Below are 19138 nucleotides of genomic sequence, written 5' to 3'. Positions count from 1 at the left end.
AATAATAGTTTAAAATTCCAAGTGTTAATTTAAATTCAAGAAATTCCAAAATTTGAATTTGTTTCCTAAATTCCATTTCTTATTTTACTCTTGTTAAGAATGATTTATCATTTACAAATCCAATTTTTCATGGATTTTTAGAGGTATATTTTATTTATTAAAATTTGGTGAAATTCTAAGCTATTTTCCAAAATAGGAAAAGACTAAAATACCCCTGGCCCCTATTGGGCCAGCCCATTTAACTTGGCCCATTGGGACAGCCCACCACGGCTTGTCCCAAAACGGGTCAGTGGCACCACTGCGGCCCACCTGACTCACTCGCACGTTCTCTCCTCTCTCACTCGCCTAACCCTAATCTCTGGCGACGCGCGTGGCGATGGTGTCGCCGCCATGGCCGTCGCCGTGCTCCGGCCACCTCCGTGCTCCCCTGACCTCGCCACCTATACGATCTGAACCGCCGCGCGACGATCTATCGATCTGTCCGCGTGGTTTCGTCGTTCTCTTCCACCTCTGGCAGATCGCCTCCTCTCTGGATCTCGTGGTGAATCGCCTCCGGCGATTGGCTATCTCCGACGAGCTGGCGTCCTCGTCGTCGACGTGAGCGCATGTTTGGGACTCACCTGGCGCGGGTACTGTGCTCGCAGCGCCTGTGCCATCGTTTCTGGGTGCTGTGCTGCTCGTGGTGTTCGTCGGCGTAACGTCGGCGTCTTCCCTGGCTTTGCAGCTGTTATGGCCGCGCGGGCACTGCCTCGCCATGCCATAGCTTCTGCCACCAGGCGCGGGTAAGGTGCTTCTGTTCCTCCTCCTTCTCAACTCCATGTCTGTGCGCCTCCCATGCCTCTGTGCTTCTTCTACCTCTTGCTCTACGGCCTCCTGATGATCCTATGATCATATAGAGCGTTGCTGCTGCTGCCTATGCTTCCTATGCTTCCTCTCTGCAAGCCCTGGCCCATTCACCAAGCTCTGGTTACTGGCCAGTGTGTGATGCTTGCTGTTCATGTCTTGTGTTGCTTGCTTACTGCTCCTATCATGCTATGAATTGCTATGCCATGTTGTACATGATTATGAGCTTGCTTGTGCTTACTGGCATCCTATGCTTGCTTGTCTAGGTGTACTGCTATGCATCTCTGTGACACTTGTGATGCCAGTGATGCTTGTGAGGTGCTCATGTGCCTTCTGTATGATCCAATGATCCATTGGATCAATAATTGCTGTTGGCTAGACTCTCTGTGTTGCTTGACTTGATTCAATTGATCCATTTGATCAATCAAATGTCAGTGGCTTGGTTGCTGATGGATTCTTTGGCTAAGTGAATGGTTTGCTTACTGATGCTGCTACTCAAGCATGCTTATGCTTCTGTGTATATGTGTTGCTGCTCTCCATAGCCTTCTGGACTTGATCCAGTAGCTAGGATGCAGTGACATGTGCTTGTGTTGCCTCACGGTGTGCTACTGTAAAAGTATTGCATGGATTTGTTATGTATTTATGCCTGGATGAATTAATTAATGATGAACTGCTTATGCAGTAATGATTAAATGACTTGCTGTGTATGATTTGTCTTTCCATGATTAATTGGCAAGTAAATGGAGTCTGAATCCATTACTGGATAATGATGCTTTATTATTTGGCTTTGCTTTGGATGATTCTATGTTTGATGTGACCTCAGTAGCCTTGCTACTGACTGGTTGCTCACATAGTTGGCTAGATCTTGTTGGTTCCTCATCTTGGTTAGCATATTTGGGAATCATAATCAATATGAATGCCAATATGCTTGCTTATGAAGATATCTAGGGTTTTCCTGATGGTTGCATGCTTAGGATCTTACTGTGTAGTCTTTGGTAGCTGCTATACCTTGCAATTCATCTACTGGTGCTGTCTGTGCATGTGTTCTTGCTAGTGTGTGCATCTGTGCATGAACTCTAGCTTCTGTGCACAAGATTTGTATCTAGATGGTTTCTGTTTTAGTGGCTTTCTAGACTGTCAGTGATCCTTGGTGAAAACCAAGTGATGAGCTACCCATTGAGCATCTTCTCAATCTGACATATGTCATGCATGATTTATGGATTGGATCCACTGGATCTTCTCCAGGAACTAGGTATACCTTGTTCCAGCTCCTAGAGTGAAATCTTTTGTTGATGCAGACTTCTGGTTTGTTTGTCACAGCCCTGCACCTCCAGTTCTTGGTTGATCTTCTCAGGTCACCATGATTTCTTTTGGTTGGTTGGGTTATGTGTTGGGTTGTGCTGTTCTTGAGCAAGAACAGGCTATACCTATTCTTCCTTCTGCTTACCTTGTGAATCTTTACCTGGTCGACTATGCACTGTTTCTAGGGTTTGTGCCCTTTTATACCATCTCTACTTCTGTTCTTGCCATGCCACACAGGCCTGGCTTGGTTTGGTGACTAGGCCAATGCATGGCCTTGCCGTTGCTTGCTCAGCACACATGAGCTGTGTGCTCTCATATGCTGAAACTTGAGCCCTGGTGTGTGCTCAGGTTTGGTCTGCTGTTGCTCTTATCATGTGCTGTCCAAGGTTTTGGACATGCACAAGTGTGCAGGACACTTGTTTCTGTCCAAACTGAATCTTGGCTAACACTTAACCCCTGGCTAGCTTTGTTATGTTGTTTTGCAGGCTTTGAAGATGAATATGACCATGGAGAGATACTTCCAAGTTATTAGTCTGGGTTTTAGTTTAGGATCAAATATTGTAATCTTCCTTTTTATTTCTGTTTATTTTCCTTTAATTCTTGTATCAAGAATATTGTAAAGACAATGTATATTGTGTTGTGATATCAATAAAGCTCAAGTTTTTGCTTATGAGCTTTTTGGTTTATGTAATGTTTATATTTCTAAATAATTGTTTATAATTCAATTTGCAATTTAGAGTCATTTGAATTCCTAAGTTGTATTTGAATTGTGAATTCATTTTCTATAATCATCATTGCTTATTGTTTAATATTCTCAATGCAATATTACTTGTCAAATGAAATCAACTCCCAAATCAATAAGATACAAAAGAGATCATGTCGAAATTTACTAACTCACCTTGCCTAACCCTAATTGCAAAATGAGAGAGAACCTCAATCCCTCTTAGGTTTAGTTGCAATAAAGCGCGAAAATTTCCCTCGTTTTGCGATGAAATGCACATCCCATTTCTAAATCTACCCTTCGTTGTTCCTATGTTCAGGGTTATTACACCGGCCGGTCCCACGCCCGGTCGACCGGCCCCTAGGCCGACCGAGTCCGAGTCTGTCTCGACCAGATCTATTCTGGGTCGGTTTTGTTCGTACTTTTTTCGACCTGAGGTCGTCCCGAACCCCTATATAAGTGCCCAGGACGCCCCCAAAGTAGCTTTAGACCACGTTTAAGATAAACCCTAGTTCATTATTGATTGCTTTGCAAATCTATTGAATCCCTACACCATATTGCTTTGATTTGGTGTAAACTTGAAAGTCTTGTGTGATCTGCTGTTCCATTGGAAATTAGAAGGTTGCAATTTACCGCTTCGTGGTCGGCGGCTACGTGCGCAAGTGGGTGGAGTTGCGAATATCTTGCAGGGTTGAGAGTTGTTGCATTGGCGACAGGGACCAATTGAGAGATCTCGTTGCGTCATACAAGTTATCATTCACTTCATCAAGTTATCTCCGCTGCAATCTCCCCGTGATCCTCATCACCACCGTTGCTTACTGAGAAGATCGGACCACCCCTTATCATCTTGGTATCACCTTTGATTTCAGTTAAGGAGTTATTCTGCTCTACAAGCTTGACGGGGCGTAGGCTGCTCCTCGGCGTCGCAGGAGGCGCCGATCCAGACGACCTCGTCGCCGATCTTGATGCGGAACCCGATGACAAAGACGACGCCATGCGCCGTGGTATCCAGGAGCTCCCGTGTCGTCGCGACACGGAGGGCACCAGCCTCGGCGGTGGCATCTCCAGCATGGGGTAGTTGCCACCCTCGATGTGCGTGAGGACGACCTCCAGTGTGCACCCCGGCGCGCTCCACCAACGACAGCGGCCAGCGGCGTTGTTGCGCGCAGGAGGGGGAGGAGGGCCATCATAGGAGGCCAGCTCCCACTCGTACCTTTCGCGGAAGTATTGCGTCCACGCCACGTAGTTCTCCGGGAAGAACCGCTCCTCGTCGCGTCCTCGTCGGTCATGTTGGCGAGCTCCGACTCGATTTCAGGGACCAGGGCGTCGTCTTGCGGCGGCGGGATTGGCACACCTCCCGCGCTCACCCGCCAACCGCTAGGAGCGCGGAAGTCCGGCGGAGCCGGATAGCCGGCCATGTACAGAAGCCACCCCTCCCACTGATGGAGGGACCGCCGGCCGAATCCATTGTTCGTCGTGCCGTCACAGGGGAACCAATTCGCCATTGGAGCCGAGGGTTTTCAGACGAGAGGGGATGGGGGAGAGGTGGAACGGCGGTGGTGAATGCGAGCAGGCGTGGTAGCTCCGCGATTAATAGAGGAGATCGGGCTTGAATGCGAGGAGATGGCATTAATTCACCACGTGGAAGCTACGCGTCGGGGCGAGGACTAATCGGCGGCAGGCTTTTACACCGCCCGGAAGACGATGCGATGAGGACGATCTCTCTTCTCACCGATAGATCGGGGCCACCAGGCGCGCAGGAGCTTTCCTCGACGATTCCCGCGCTTTTGTTTCCTCCGGACTCTCCGAGCGCGCTCCGGGGGCGGGGTTGACATGGGCTCACCGGATGGATGAAAGCTCAAATCCGAACGAAAACGAAGATCCGGGGACGCGACTGGGCTATTTTTCGTTGTCCGGATAAAAAACGGCTCCTGAGCGCCTTGTTGGGAGACGGGTGAAGGTGCTCTAATAGTACTTCCTTCGATCCAAATTAATTGACTTAATTTTATCTAGATACCATTGTACCTAGCCGCGTCCGTTGACTAGATATATCTATATCATAATAAGTTGAGTCAACTAATATAAACCGAAGAAAGTTATATTCATTGAATAAATCGTGTAATCATACTAATCTAGTTTGTTCCGTCATGCATCAAGACTGTTGATTAGTACAGTGCTGATTGGCTGTGCGCTACAAAATATGTACGGGGTGTGTCATGGACTCAGCTGCAAACCTGAAGAATTGTCGCCGCGATTTCATCTTCAGCTAATTGTGGGTTCGTTTAAGCGTGCCCAAATGAATTCAGTCTGTACATTCTTCATCCAATAGGCCTCATCGAAACTTACCGTTTCGCCCCAGAAGAGCATCTCATGGAGATAGATTCTGTTCAAGAGCAACATTTTCTAGTACTCCGGCTGCGCAATGTTACCTTCCAGTCTCGACACTAGTCCCGATGCCTCCCACTCCCACTTTTTCTTACATGTCTTTGGTGTTGCCCCCATCATCACCAGGAATGTCTGGTCTTGTGATTGACACCAATGCATTCATGTAATAATCTAGTGCTACCAACACGTAATCTGAAGTAATCCCAGCCACGGCGGCTCCCCACCACTTTGAACCTCCAAATTGTGTTCCCGTCCCTGAGCAGCAACCACAGGGATGTTGAGTTGTGGTAGTACCGGAGGAGGTGGACGAGAGGGACGAGGAAGGATGCCGCCGCCCTTATCGACGAACTCGGTTGCTGATGCCGGCGCCGTGTGGAAGGAGCCCCTGTTCTCCGCCGCATCTGCCCGAGCGTTCTGCAACGAATTCTCGAGCAGCTCGGTCTTCTGACGTAGGACTTCGATTTTATCATCCTGCGACTTGAGCGTGCCCATGACGTCGCGGAAGGAGTCCTTGAACTCCGAGTTCATGGCGTCAAGGCGATCGGTGAGCTTGGAGACGAGATTCTCCAAGGTTTGCGTGACGTCAGCAAAGCCGCGCTCCCACACCCACTGCTTCTTCGCCGCCACGATGAAATTCGACCAAGGGAAGGGGAATTACAGCGCTGCCGAGGCGTAGCACACCCACCACCACGAGGTGAGAATCGACGAGTCTCTGATACCACTGTAACGCCGGCCGGATCGCCGGATGTGAAGGGGATAGGGTTCAGAAGAAGAGGACGGGGAACAGAGAAGAGATGAGGAATTTCAGATTCTATTTCTCAATCGATCCCCACATACAGGATGGCATCCAACACTTTAACCCCTCAGCACAGGCTGTCAACACACACACGTGTTACACAGCTCACTTACACCTAGGTGTGATACTCCCTTGGCTGGTGTGATTGCCAGCGTGAGAGAATTTGCCCACGAGGGGATTTCGTGGGGAAGAAGAAGAAGGAACTAGAGCCAGGGAGGAGGAGAATTAGCTTTTGTTCTATTTCTTCTTTCTTGAGCTTGACTCGTTACACTCCTCTGCTTATAACCCGCAGGCACACACCACACTGGCACCCAGGCCCCACCTTTAACTTAACGCACACACCCTGCGCCACCCACCTTTCACACATAGGTCCTTGGTGGCGCCAGCTACGACTAAGGTGCCTCCGTGGCCGTGACACTAGGTCCCACAACATGCCTAGTAGCCCCACTCGTCAGCCTTCCTCAACGCTTGGAGTTGGCATGGCCGCTGTGCCGGTCGTGACACGGTGTCCACCGCTGAGATAAATTGTACGGTGTGTCAAGGACTCAATCAGCTGCAGACCTGATGAAGTGCGGCTGCAATTTCATCTTCAGCTAGTTGTGGGTTCGGCGTGCCCGGATGAATTCAGGCTGTACATTCTTCATCCGATAGCCCTCATCGCAGCTTACCGTTTCGCCCCAGAAGAGCATATCATGGAGATAGATTCTGTTGAAGAGCAACCCTTTCTAGTACCCCGACTGCGCAAGGTGACCGCCGTGTCTCGACACTACTCCCGATGCCTCCCACTCCCACTTTTTCTTACATGTCTTTGGTGTTGCCCCCATCATCACCACGAATAAGCTAGTGCTACCAACACGTAATCTGAAGTGTTCCTATGACAACGCAGATTAACTATAGTGAAAGAGAAGGTTGCTATATGCTCCAGTGAACATGATGGAATGAAATGTGCGGGCGGAACATGAAACTTGCTACTTATAGCTTGGTGAACATGGATGGATGTAAGTGAGAAACGTCATTCACAGCCAAAGTTTGGTGAGTATTTAATTTTCAGCAGGTGAATACCCCTGACATATAATAAGTAGGCCAGTGCTGAGTAAGGTCATTCCCCGTGGACCTTCCGCTAGAACTCGGCCTGCTACTCCATGATAGATAATTAGATGCGACTACGCTAATATATCATACTTTTACTTACATATGCTTAATATTTATTATAGTGTTAGGATACTTAGCTTTGCAGTAGGTTAGAGGAGCTATTGTCATGAGGCATGTCTAGAGGGGTGGTCTGTTTGGTCTTTTCCTTATAAGTTAACAGTAAAACTTACCTAGCTAGGAGCCACCACAGCGTCTTGCCGTCCATAGCCGTCCGATCGAGCTGCTGGTCGTCTCAGATCTTTTGGGATCATCTCGTTACGCTGCAGTGGCCTTTTAACCATGCAAATCGTCCGTTTCGGCCAGCCCACCATTAAGGGGCTTCTTCTCCGAAGATTAACCTGGGTGCTTTCTGGTGAATTGGGCTGATTTAGTACCGAAGTTGTTGCAGATGGGCTCTCGTTCATTTGACCAGGCCGTCCTTGCTGATTGCTTAGACCAGCTTAGTTCTCTCTGCCGCCTTCCCAGGTCATCATTGCCCCGTGCTCCTTCAGCTCCTTTGTTCGCCGCGAAGCAAGGTGGAGTAATGACGAGGAAATTACACTATCTCCCTTTTAATCGGAGTGGAGGTACGTTACTCCGCATCTATTGCAGCGGCCTTATTCGCTAGGTTACTCTTTATATCATGCATCTTCGTCCCGTTTGGCAGACATCGCTCTTGCCTAGAGTTGCTTTTGAGGTTGACCTGTGTCCTCTAATCCTCCTTCGTTGGATTTTCTTTTTTGAAATCAATTCATTGGATTTTTGCTATTGTGTTCTTGTTACTCAGGCACCTGTTGTTTTTGTTTCAGGAACTCTTGAGTTAATTGATGCGAATTTACTACGGTTGGATTTGGCGTCCCAAGGTTAAGCTCTGATCAGCTTGTGTACTTTCCCCTTGTGTAGTTTCCCACCTCGATACGACTCCAAGTTCCGAGTATGATCAGCTTGTGTACTTTCTGCTTTCAATTTATTTTGGTTTTCGCTGCAGGATCAGGAGGCGGAAACCTCCGCTACCATGGTGCTCCATGCCTCCACGATGCCAAATCAAAATCTGACCCGTCGGCTTGGCCGCGATGAAGGTAAAGTACAACTCACAATAATTGTTGGGAATTCTTAGTTTTGGGTTTACTCTATCTGGTGTTAGATTTGTTCTGCTGGGGTTTGACAAGAGATGGGAACAACAAAGAGGAGTGTGCTCTTGATCGAGGCACACAGATGTCGAATGTAGCCGTAGTGGCGACATCAAGGGGGCATATATTATGACTGCAGCACACCTACAGTTAGAAGAACTCTGCGGAGGGGTGGTCTAGGATTGTGGATCCTGGTAGGAGGGGAGTTCCACATATTTTATCAGTATTTGGACAAATTTATCTCGCCGTTTTTATCTTTGGATTTACTAATTTGAAAACAGCAAAAGGCAGAAACCAGAATATGACAGGCTATGGATCAAAAATTGTTCTTCAGAGAAGAACTTGCTATCGCTATATGTTATAAGGTTTTATTACTTAGGTTTCCTCTTGATCCTTAAGATACCAAACAGGAAACAATCAACATCGAGTGCCAAATTTGGCCAAGAAAAATTCAGAAGGAATCTACAATCCGTAGTACTAACCTTCAGCAAACAGTGAGATTTCTCTATACTTTTTATTATGGACGACTTAGTTTCCTCTTGACAGTAGATAACAAAACACTTTACTGGATGTCACAGTTGGCAAACCAATACCTTGTTCTTGTGAAATATCAGACAGTTTGCAGCAAGTACTAATTGCAAGAAGCGGCCTACTGCAGCAACTGTGCCTTTCTTTTTTCCTTCCTTGCCCAGGTATAGTTTCGACCCATCAATATTTTTTCCCTATTGGTATGTGATGTGAGGAGTAGCATGTGTTTCTAAATTATCAATAAACTGTCATGTCTCTGATAAGCTTAATGTGCACATGCTTGTGATTCTCTTAAATTAAAAGGAGGCTTGATATGCTGATGCAGCTACTAAATTCTAAGCCAATACTTGAGGTGTGTTTCTCATCCTTCCGGCATATTGTGCATGAGGCCAAATAGCAGGATGTATTTGGTCCCAAGAAATATACATAACACTACAATTTTAAATTTCCACTCATTAGAAAGCTTGTAGTGAAAAAAAGTCTATATGAACTCAGGGAACCGATGGATTTGAAGGATATCAAGAAGCCACTGCTTTCTCCTATGCTTAGAGAACTAATTGGCTGGGATACATAGTTTTATTTATTTATCACAGATGGTGAATTATTCAGATGCCAAGGTCCGTTGTATCTAAGTATTTTATTTGTGAATAAATGGTGTTCTATATTGTCACACATCGCGTGTCAAACCAGTGGTTATATTGAAATTAGAACACGTCAACGTAAATTTAAGTGCTAATTTGTACTGTAGTATTGAACACTTAAGCGCATATATATTTAAGGTCTTGAGATTGTTTCCCTTTATAAGAACTAATGAAATTTTGAAATATAACACTTCAGCGCACATATATTCAAGTGCTAATTCGTAATATATAGTTGTTTCCACCATCAGTTTTTGACAACTTCACAAAAACGAGAATTGGAATGCTATTATAGAGCAATAGCAGTACTGGACCATTGATTAATTGTGTATGAGCATATTCAAAAAGTCACCAAGAACAAGCTGCCTAGGGCTGTAATTTTTTGTGTGTGCCATGTACTTGTACCATGTTTTTAGCGCTAATGTTAGTTATATCCTTGTCTTCTGAATGGACTAACACTGATGTTAGATCTTCTCACTGTATGTGTCATTATCCATGCATGCCAGGCCCCATTAGGTGTACAAAAAAATACGCACGTGTAAAGAAGGTGATAGATCTCCTCAGTGTAATTACATAGATTGGCCAATCAACAATACAAACTTATACTGGACACTTATATTGTTGATGGCTTTATCTATTCGGTTTTCATATAATTTACGTCAATGCTTATTGTGCATGCTAAACCATAATTGCCGCCGAGGTTGGTTAGTTTGCTTACAATCATTGATTAAGCGGCTCATTCAATATGATATAAAGTGACACAATTCTCAGCGAGGTGTTTTTTAAATCTAACTTTCTTTTTCATAATTAGTGGTATTTTAAAATGGATAAGAAAGTATTTATGTTAGTGGATCGGTTATAAATTCAAAAAAATATCCCAACAGCTCTTTCATGGCATTGTCTTAATTAAGCTGCTCGATGGGGAAACTAAATGCTCAGGTGGATTTTCTCTTCTGTCATTTTTTTTTGGTTCGTAAATACTGTTGTTTGGTAGAACAATAAAAAAAGACTGAGTTTTCGTCAGTAGAAGTCATTTACTGTATAGTGGCGCACTCATAAATATGCGACCAGTTTTCCATGGAAGTTTCTACCCTCACTTGCTGTATTGTTTTTGTAGGTCTCCCAAGCAATTGTTAAGGAAACTACTGGAAAGGTAAAGGGCAAGTAGTTTTTACTAACCAATTATTAGTTGAATGCACACATAAGTAGTTGGACTGATCATTTCTCCTATAAAAGCTCCAAGACTACCCTCTCAACCAGGCCATCTGAAAGGGGCAAATGCATCTGGTCCGTCTGTTTCACCTGGTACAGTAAATTTTGGTTCCCACTTTTACCTACAGCCGTCCGATTCAGTAATGTTTTCCTCACCCACCGCTGCTCGTTGAGGGTGTATGACATATGGGTCCGTGTTTGAGTGGGACCACTTATTTGCTGCGGTGGGCATTCGGAGTCGCGTCGCTCAGAAAATGGAAGGCAGTGAAAACCTAACCGACCGCGAGCCTCTCCTCCCAATCCCGTGCCTCCTCTCCTCTCCCCCAATCCCGGCCTCCTCTCTTCCTTCTCAATCAGCCGTCGCCCGGCGGCGACCGGAGGCGACGAGCGTGGCCGGAGACGGGCCGGCGCGAGCGGATCTGCGGAGCGGTGACCCGAGGCGACGGGCACGGCCGGAGGGGGACCGGCACGGGGCGGCCACCTCAGGTGAAGAACCGGTGGGAGGGATCGAGATCCGCAGCGGCCCACTGTTGGCTCCTCTCCCAGGTCAGCTCCATCAAGGTCCGGATCTCCCCCTTCTCTCTCTCCTGCGGCTGAGGAGGTGAGGCAGCAGCACAAGGCTGAGGCTCGTCCGGGTTTGCTTCTCCCTCCTCTCAGCTCTCACTCGTTTCCCTAGGTCGGATCTTGGACCGTGGGTGGAGGAGCAGGAGCAGGCGGCTCTGGTCGGGGCGCTATGTGAAGGAGATGCTGGGGGCGGCGCTGGCCAAGAGGACGAGCTGCAGCCATGGGAAGGCTCGATCCCTGCTCCACTTCCTCTCTCCCTCCTTGTCTTTCAGTTCGTTTACTGCCAATTTAGATGAACAGCCATGGGAAGGCTCGATCCCTGCTCCACTTCCTCTCTCCCTCCTTGTCTTTCAGTTCGTTTACTGCCAGCTTGACTTTCTTTTCACCATACCCAATCTCTAAACTACTCAATTCTTACATGGATTAATTTTTCTGGTTAATAGGTACTTGGTAAATGGAACACAGTTAACCAAGACAGCAGGCTTGCTCCATTGGCAAAAATGGTTATGTGGCTAGAAAAGGTTGATCTTCTCCACACAAATGATTGCTTTGGATATTAAGATGCCATTTTTATTTTGTCGCTCATGTATTGTTTTGCATTCAACTCTATCCGCTGGATAATGGTACCATGGCCATTATTAATGTGTCATACAACACAAACACTTTAAATCAGCTAAACCACCTGCCATGTGATTAATATGTACAATTTGGCCTTCAAATGGGAATTTTCTTCCAAGCGATGCAGGACAGCTGGCGCTGGCAGGCGGCGGCGCGGAGAGTGGTGGCGGGAGCGGAGGCGATGCGGCGAGCGCTGACGAAGGCTGGCACACCCACGTTTCCCTCTCCTCTTCCTCTCTGCTCAGACCGTGGTCCTCGACGCCTGCATCTGGGCTGGTACGTTGTGCTTCTTCCCCTGCTCTAATGCCTGGTGCCCTGGTGGTGTTCTTGATTATTTTTATTCTTCCATTGCTCTAACGTCTGGTCTGTGACAATCAGCCCGACTGCATGTAGTAATTCAATTTTGGTTTAGCCCATGGGTCGTAAGCTTAAAGTGCGTTCTCCTTGCAGCTAGCAGCAGGTCTGGTTGGGGAAGCACAAGGAGAGAAACAACCAGAGGTTGCCGCTGTTATTCCTGTAATTTCTGCCCCTCTCTGTCCAGTTTGTCACTAGGAATACCCTTGGATAATCAGGGTGTTGCATTTTGACTCATATATAGTTACATTGTCAGCAACCAGCATGATATATTTATTGCCACATTTGTTGTGATGCATCGGCGAATTTTGTTACCATGAAGCCTTATCTATTTGCAGCACACAGCTTACACCATGGCTGCCTTGATACATTGGAGAATTGTGTTACCATGAGACCCTTCTCTATTTTTCCATTCAATTTTTTATCCTTCTTGACTTATCTCGTTCGTTTAGCGCAGGTAGACGGTTTGCTACAGCACTGCCGGCAGTCCAGGTAGTTTGGGTGAGGCCAGTTCAGGTCTGATCCATTGACTGCTTCATGCCTTGGGAGTTGGGACTTGATCATGCTCTAGACCAAAGCTCTCCATCAAGGTATGTAAAATATCACTCTGGACAATATTATTTTGAGTTTGGGATTGGTTTAGTTAGTAATGTAATTAAATACAACCAACCTCTTTTTGTCAAAAAAAAATAGTATTAAGAACTTGTGTAATAACTATTTACATCGCTAACTGAGTTTGGGACTGATTAGGATGTGTTGTGTTACTAATTGGCTTTGTTTTCTTAGGCTAATTCGTCGATGGTTTCTTTTGGAAATAGATGATGTCCATATACTAAACAAGATTGGATTTTTATGTCCCCAAGCAATACCATAGGAAACAATCTATAATTTCCATGACAAATTTGGTATTTCAGTTCACACAAGTTTATTGTGGCATAGAATCATACTTGCTATATGAATAAGGTGTCATGGACTATTTTTCTGGTGTGGTTAACGGGAAAAAGTATTCTAATTCTAATATGCAATGATATTTTCTTCAGATAACAATATGTCCAATCATGTGTACTATGTTTATATTTGTACCTTGAAAGAATTGTATATCGGGCATCATCACATAGCCACCCAGAGATTGGTCAAACTAGAAATGATTTGGCTTTACCATTTGTCCGTTTGTTAGTTAACCCTTTTGAGCCTTCGATTTTAGCCTGCAGTTCCTGGTAAAACTTTCTACTCCTCTGTAACCAATGCAGGGTGCAGAAGAATCATGCCATTTGTTTTACCCTTATGTTGCTTACCACACATTACAGAAAACTATTTTCCATTCTGCAGCTTTGTGCTCAGCTGTGCCCAAGCTCAGCTATATCAACACTACATTTAAAGAAGAAAGTGCGGAAGAAACAAGCCATTAGGAACTAGAATAAACAATTTGGCAAGGTTGTGAAATTGATTGACCCAAGGAGGTAGCTGAGTTTTTAGCTTAACATCTACTCCCTCCGGTCATATTTAATTGACTCGGATTTAGTACAAAGTTGTACTAAATCCGAGTCAATTAAATAGGACCGGAGGGAGTACTACATTATTCGCTAACTTTGTTTGTTTGCTGAGTCATTCCTTCTTTCTGCCTGCTTAGTAAAAACTCTCTGTATGCAGTTCAGGTTGTTCTTGACTTATACTTGTACGCGAGGAGCCAATTTGATGACCGAACTAAGGCCATTCAATAAGTGTAAACCTTTTGTTAAACCATCAGCAGAATAACTATTTTCAGATCTACCTCCAAATGAAGAACATGTCCCCACTGTAGTTCTGGATGTGAGTGATAATTTGTACACTCAGATTGGAAGGTGAAAATGTATTTTCTACTTAGTTCAGAATCTTATTATTTGCTATGTGTGTTGCTCATGTGTTGCATATGTAGTATGACAGTGTATGAGAAGAGGTCCTGTTGTTATTTTAGTCCTTTTAGTTTGCATCGTTTTCTCTAAGTAAAATGCTGATTATTGCTCTATTTTCTACATTTTCGATTTTTTTGGATTGAGTAATTAGCTGTGTTGAATTGCTTCAGATAATATGTTGTTAGTAAAGGCTAAAGCATCAGGGTTCTAAATTTATGTTTAAGAAATGCTTGAGAGAAAGAAAAAAATCAAAAAGGCAGAGTCTGGTTGATGTTTGTTACTCTATGCTATTGTTTATTTATGATTACTTCCACTTATACATAGCGTTCACCTATTGCCAGACTACCACCTCCTCAAAATGCAGCTAAGGTGTTTCTCAATTACTGTAAGCTGCATCTTTCACTTTCTTGAACAGTTTGGCCGGCTGATTGTTTTTGTATGAATATCTTGAGGATTCCCAAGAGGTTTAATTTAAGGATGTGGTGACTTGATTTTTTAGTCGCACATAATCTTTACTTTAGTCTTTATCATAACCTATCGGAAATATGGACTATAAGGTGAGGTTTTAACCTATCCAAGTTCATAGAGTGTTTAAAATAGATGCTAAGATGTCATGTTTACTATTAAGGTGTGTGGGTCAAATTCTGAAACTTTTACTAAATATTGGCTTCGTAGACATGAGTTTGTGTCTGTTTACTATTTGTGTAGCTCAATATTTAGTCTATGGAATTGTACTATAACAGTCTTTCTTTGTCAGATCGGGTTGCTATCTTAGAGAAAAGGGGACAGTTTTGTGACGTCTTGGCTAAGGTTTTGAAGGATCCACTGCCAATGAATTGGATATCAGATGCTTGCCATATAAGAGATGCAATGCGGACATAGAACTGTACATGGGAGCTTTATGCGGAGAAGCAAATGTGGATATCAAGTTCTCAATGTGAATGTGTTTATGTCTTTGCACATCTGGAGCAGCTTTGAGTTAGCATGTTTTGCCTGCTTTGAACTGGAGCAACACTCGTGCACTGGTCATCTAGAGAACCGCAAGGACCCTAGCTGATGTAGTATCGACTTTTGATATTATTGGTTACTCTGTTTTGGCACTACTGTAATTTTGTTCTAAAACCTTCCAAAGTTACATGGGTGATTTATTTTAAGCAAGTGCTCAATGTCATGGATCCATATGGCCCTGAAAAAAGAATGCTTGTGATACCGATATTGCAAAAACAATATTCATTGACAGTAGTAAAACAATAGAAACCTTATGGTTCAAATATTGTTTTGATTTCGCCATTTGCGCCATTGTTGTCGGTTTTTCTTATAGAATCTTTCTTCGCCTTTTATTTATCTTTATCATCACAATGCGAAATGAAGCACCCAAGCATTCTTAAAAGAAGTTAAATGTCCAAACAAGAGGATTTCTCTATGAACTTTTCCTCTTTGTAAAGATTCGGATCGTGCTGGTGCTTGATGCAGGTGGTTCAGATGATTAATGGGTTTTTCTTCTGTATGCAGAGAAGGAAAAGGATAAAGGACATGCTCTGGCCTTATAAAATCTGGTATCCAACCAAGGTATTTTACCTATCCCGATAAGAAGCCCGACCTGAAAAATTGGTATTGTCTGTTACCTCAATTGTTAAAAATTGAGCCAGCGTACGAAGACTATAGCACCAGATTTGATCTTTGACCACCCTATTTTTATATTCTACTTTGTAACCGTATTGTTCATAATTGTTTGGCTGAGATTGGTAATATTGTGGCTAGGCAGGGCTATACATATGAATGAAGCTGGCTCATGTGAGGTTTCAGTTCAGGGCCTAGGCTAGGATCCCTGCTTCTAAGAATGTGGGTTAATTTCCAGGCACCTTTGCTTTGATACGGACCTGATCGTGACCTACAAATAGAGACTCCAATCTAAAGGAATCCGTTCATTTGTTCGTTCATGTCGATTTTGAACTAGAAGAAAACTGCTCTAATCTATTTGAAGTCATGATTTAACCTCTGTAAATGTTTCCTCACCTTTGGTAGTCAGTCTCTCTGTACATTTTTTCCATATCCTTTTGATTCTCTTTGTTTCCTGGTAGATTTTTTTATTTGAAATTAGTAACCTCTGGCGCATGGCCCATTAGCACATGATAATTACTTCCATTTTGGAAACAGTTTAAACAACAGAGCTCCTGCCATATAAACTTGGAGCGACAACAAAACAAGGTCAGTCATCATACTTAAAAAGTAGGTGCTTTGCTTAACTGAAATTAACACGATCAATTAGGTTAACCGTCAAATTTGCTTAACTTGGAGCTGACTACGCTCGTTGCGCATCTGTGCATGTACGTGGAGATAGGGTCCTCATGGTGGTGACGACTAACGATGAAGGAGGAAGGGGGCTAGGTGGTGGAGGCGAGGACGGTGGTTCTGGTCGACTGTGCCTGCCCGTCTCCGCGTGGTCTGAGTGGCACTACTACTGTGATATGCAAGCACCTCAGGTGTGTCTACATCCCTCTGTATTTCCAATGATGCATGCCTTATTGTCTACGTCACTCAAAGTAGATTTATGGAGACGCATGTGTTTTCCCTGAGATAAAGGTCAGTGTACAGATGGACTCATTGACATTTATGTTTTGTTCAAACTGTTGTAATGTCAGATGGACTAACTGACATTTATGTTTTCTCTCCCTTCCCAATTTATGATGTAGAGAAATTTCTTAATAGCGTTAAAAGGAAAAAAGGTTAAATCCATTTTTTCTAGACATGTATATATTTTTGTGTTCTAAAATGGCTACTAAGAAGGGCTTCTTCAAGATGATCCGTAGAAAGCAATAATAAAATTTGAATATGGTGCAACTTGCAATTCACGAGTTTTAAGAGAAGCATATTATTTCAGCACATACACTTAAGATGAGGATTTTTTATGCTATTTGAATTGACCACATGAGTTGAATTGGCTTTGTTGCAATACTACAGTGCAATATAATAATATTTGAGGCCATTTAATGGATTGAACAATGCTGTGAAATTGCAGGATGAGTCAGGTTGCAAGCGGGGCGGGATATCCCGCTACCCCGCTGGGCCGCCCCGCAAAATACGCCCGCGAAACTCCGCTGGGTCGACCGCTTCGTTTTGGATGCGCCTTGTGTGTTGGGATGAGGCCTAATGTATTTTCAAGACTATCAATTATTAACTGATAATTCATGCTGCTTGTTGTGAAATGTCATGTTTATCTTCACATTTTAAGTGTGGCACATCATGTAAACTAATACAACTCATATCTCTTAATTTTACAGGAATGGATAACTTCCTAATAACCCTAAAGATCAACTTCCCAGAATGATATCCAATGCTCGGAAGGAAGCTCATCCTAGCATGCAAGGGCTCGGAAAGGGCACCTAGGGCAAACTCGAGGATTGGGCCACGGACGCGACGAGTTGGTGAAGGAAGCAGGGTTGTGGGGTGGCTTTGCTGGAGCGGTGCCCTTAAAGCGCACCACCATGAGCCACCCATTAACGGGGTAGGCTCCGACCTGAAGGAGGCGAGAGCAGTTGTGGCCAGAGAGGAGGCGGACGACAGCGTGGCCATGGAGGCCACTGACACAAGCTTAGGGAGGAGTACGGAAGCTTTGGGGATGGCGGCACGATGGCGTCGGCAGCCCCAACTCCTACATGACAAACAGGGGTGGGAATAGGGCGACGAAGGTAGGCCGGATCTGGCTTCAGTGGTTGGAGAGGACGTCAGGGAAAGGAGATCAGACCACTAATTAAGTAGCAATCATGGTGTTGTCATGTTGTAGCGACTGAACTTAGAAGCAAGTTGTGTGATATTGGTTCAGGTTCAGGTCCAAGGTCCAGGTCCCTCCCTCTGGTCTAAAAACTTATAGTTACCTAAATCTATCTATACCTAATAATAAAGGGAGAAGCGTTTCCGTGGTTCGGTCCGTCCGGTGTTTGGTCCGTCCGGTTTCTTGGTCGTCCGTAGTTGCTTTGTTTCATCCGTCATGTTTGTCCGTTCGTTTCTTTGTTCCTACATTGGCTCGGTCCAGCCAAGAGTCATGACCTAGGACGAGTAGAATCCTGATCAGTCGTGGCATGCAGCAAGTACAACTCAGCTCGTCCTACTAAAATTATGCAGGAGTCGATCAGACCAACACACCTATAAACATACAATCTACAAAGCACTGCAATCCTGCCTCGAGTCGGCCGTAAGGACGTTCTGCTTACTTCGCCGGAACTTGCCATCTCGCCATCTGGGCGTTCTGCTGATCTTTCCGGATGAGGTGCCGCCGTACCTCCTGTCTCACTGTGAGAGCGGATCTTACCGTGATGCCGTCGCACCTCACCTTATCGGCTTACTTCGTCCTGTCTCTGGCCTGTCCACCTTCACGACGCAACCAAAACCACGGTTCTCGGCAGGAGCCTCAACGCCTCACGGGAACACGCCTTGGTTGCCATCGTCTAGGATTCGCGCACCAACGATCACAGTCAGCTACATCCAAACTAAAGTCCAGCCTGAGAGATCGGATAAAGAAGACCTGTTGTACCACGGGGCGTCGACGAGAAGGTATCGACATCTACAAGATGGACGTCGACGCCGATCCGTAAGGTGACCTTGGCTCTGACCCTCTTTTTTTTTTCGCGAAAACGCAAAAAGCTTTGCGTTTCGATTCATTGATAGAAAAGAAGTTTACATTACAAGCCTAAGACAAGGCTGGGACACCCACACACACCCAACACTCAAAACATGATTATGACAAAAGGCCGCAATCCGTCGAGTGCTCCTCTAAGATGCTACAGTGTTAGCTCCTCCGCCAAACAGAACCCCATGCCGATGAAAGTCGCAGTCCTTGTGCATCATCGAAATTACCAAGAACCTGCCAGCCGCAGCCAATAGGCGTACCACCCGGATCCCGCGAGCCCACCCGGCTCAGCTGGGAGCATTGCTGCTCCAGGGACGCCGTCGGCGCAGCGGCTACCTCCTAGCAACCTCAACGGACGCGCAAGCGTGCAGTCTTCAGCAGCCCGCCATCAAGCACA

The 19138-nt window shown here is 45.1% G+C and overlaps 1 long non-coding RNA gene across 36 annotated transcripts; it reads left to right on the top strand.

Moving 5' to 3' along the window:
- The first annotated feature begins 10736 nt into the window (after positions 1-10736).
- Positions 10737-18038, top strand: LOC127341394 (uncharacterized). Of its 36 annotated transcripts, XR_007875487.2 has the most exons (13): positions 10749-11287; positions 11363-11771; positions 11996-12144; positions 12319-12384; positions 12680-12812; positions 13552-13682; positions 13853-14063; positions 14456-14499; positions 15627-15683; positions 16272-16322; positions 16456-16597; positions 17134-17266; positions 17396-18038. It is a non-coding gene; the product is annotated as an uncharacterized lncRNA (long non-coding RNA). The 36 variants fall into 36 exon arrangements; XR_007875477.2 differs by having other exon boundaries at positions 10741-11287; positions 13853-14031; positions 14872-16322; XR_007875465.2 differs by having other exon boundaries at positions 10742-11287; positions 14872-16322.
- The last annotated feature ends 1100 nt before the right edge of the window (positions 18039-19138 follow it).

The sequence above is a fragment of the Lolium perenne genome, chromosome 3 (genome assembly GCF_019359855.2).
Source record: "Lolium perenne isolate Kyuss_39 chromosome 3, Kyuss_2.0, whole genome shotgun sequence".
Taxonomy (NCBI): Eukaryota; Viridiplantae; Streptophyta; class Magnoliopsida; order Poales; family Poaceae; genus Lolium; species Lolium perenne.
The sequence above is the reverse complement of the archived record's forward strand: the minus strand, read 5'-3'. Positions and strand labels throughout refer to the sequence as shown.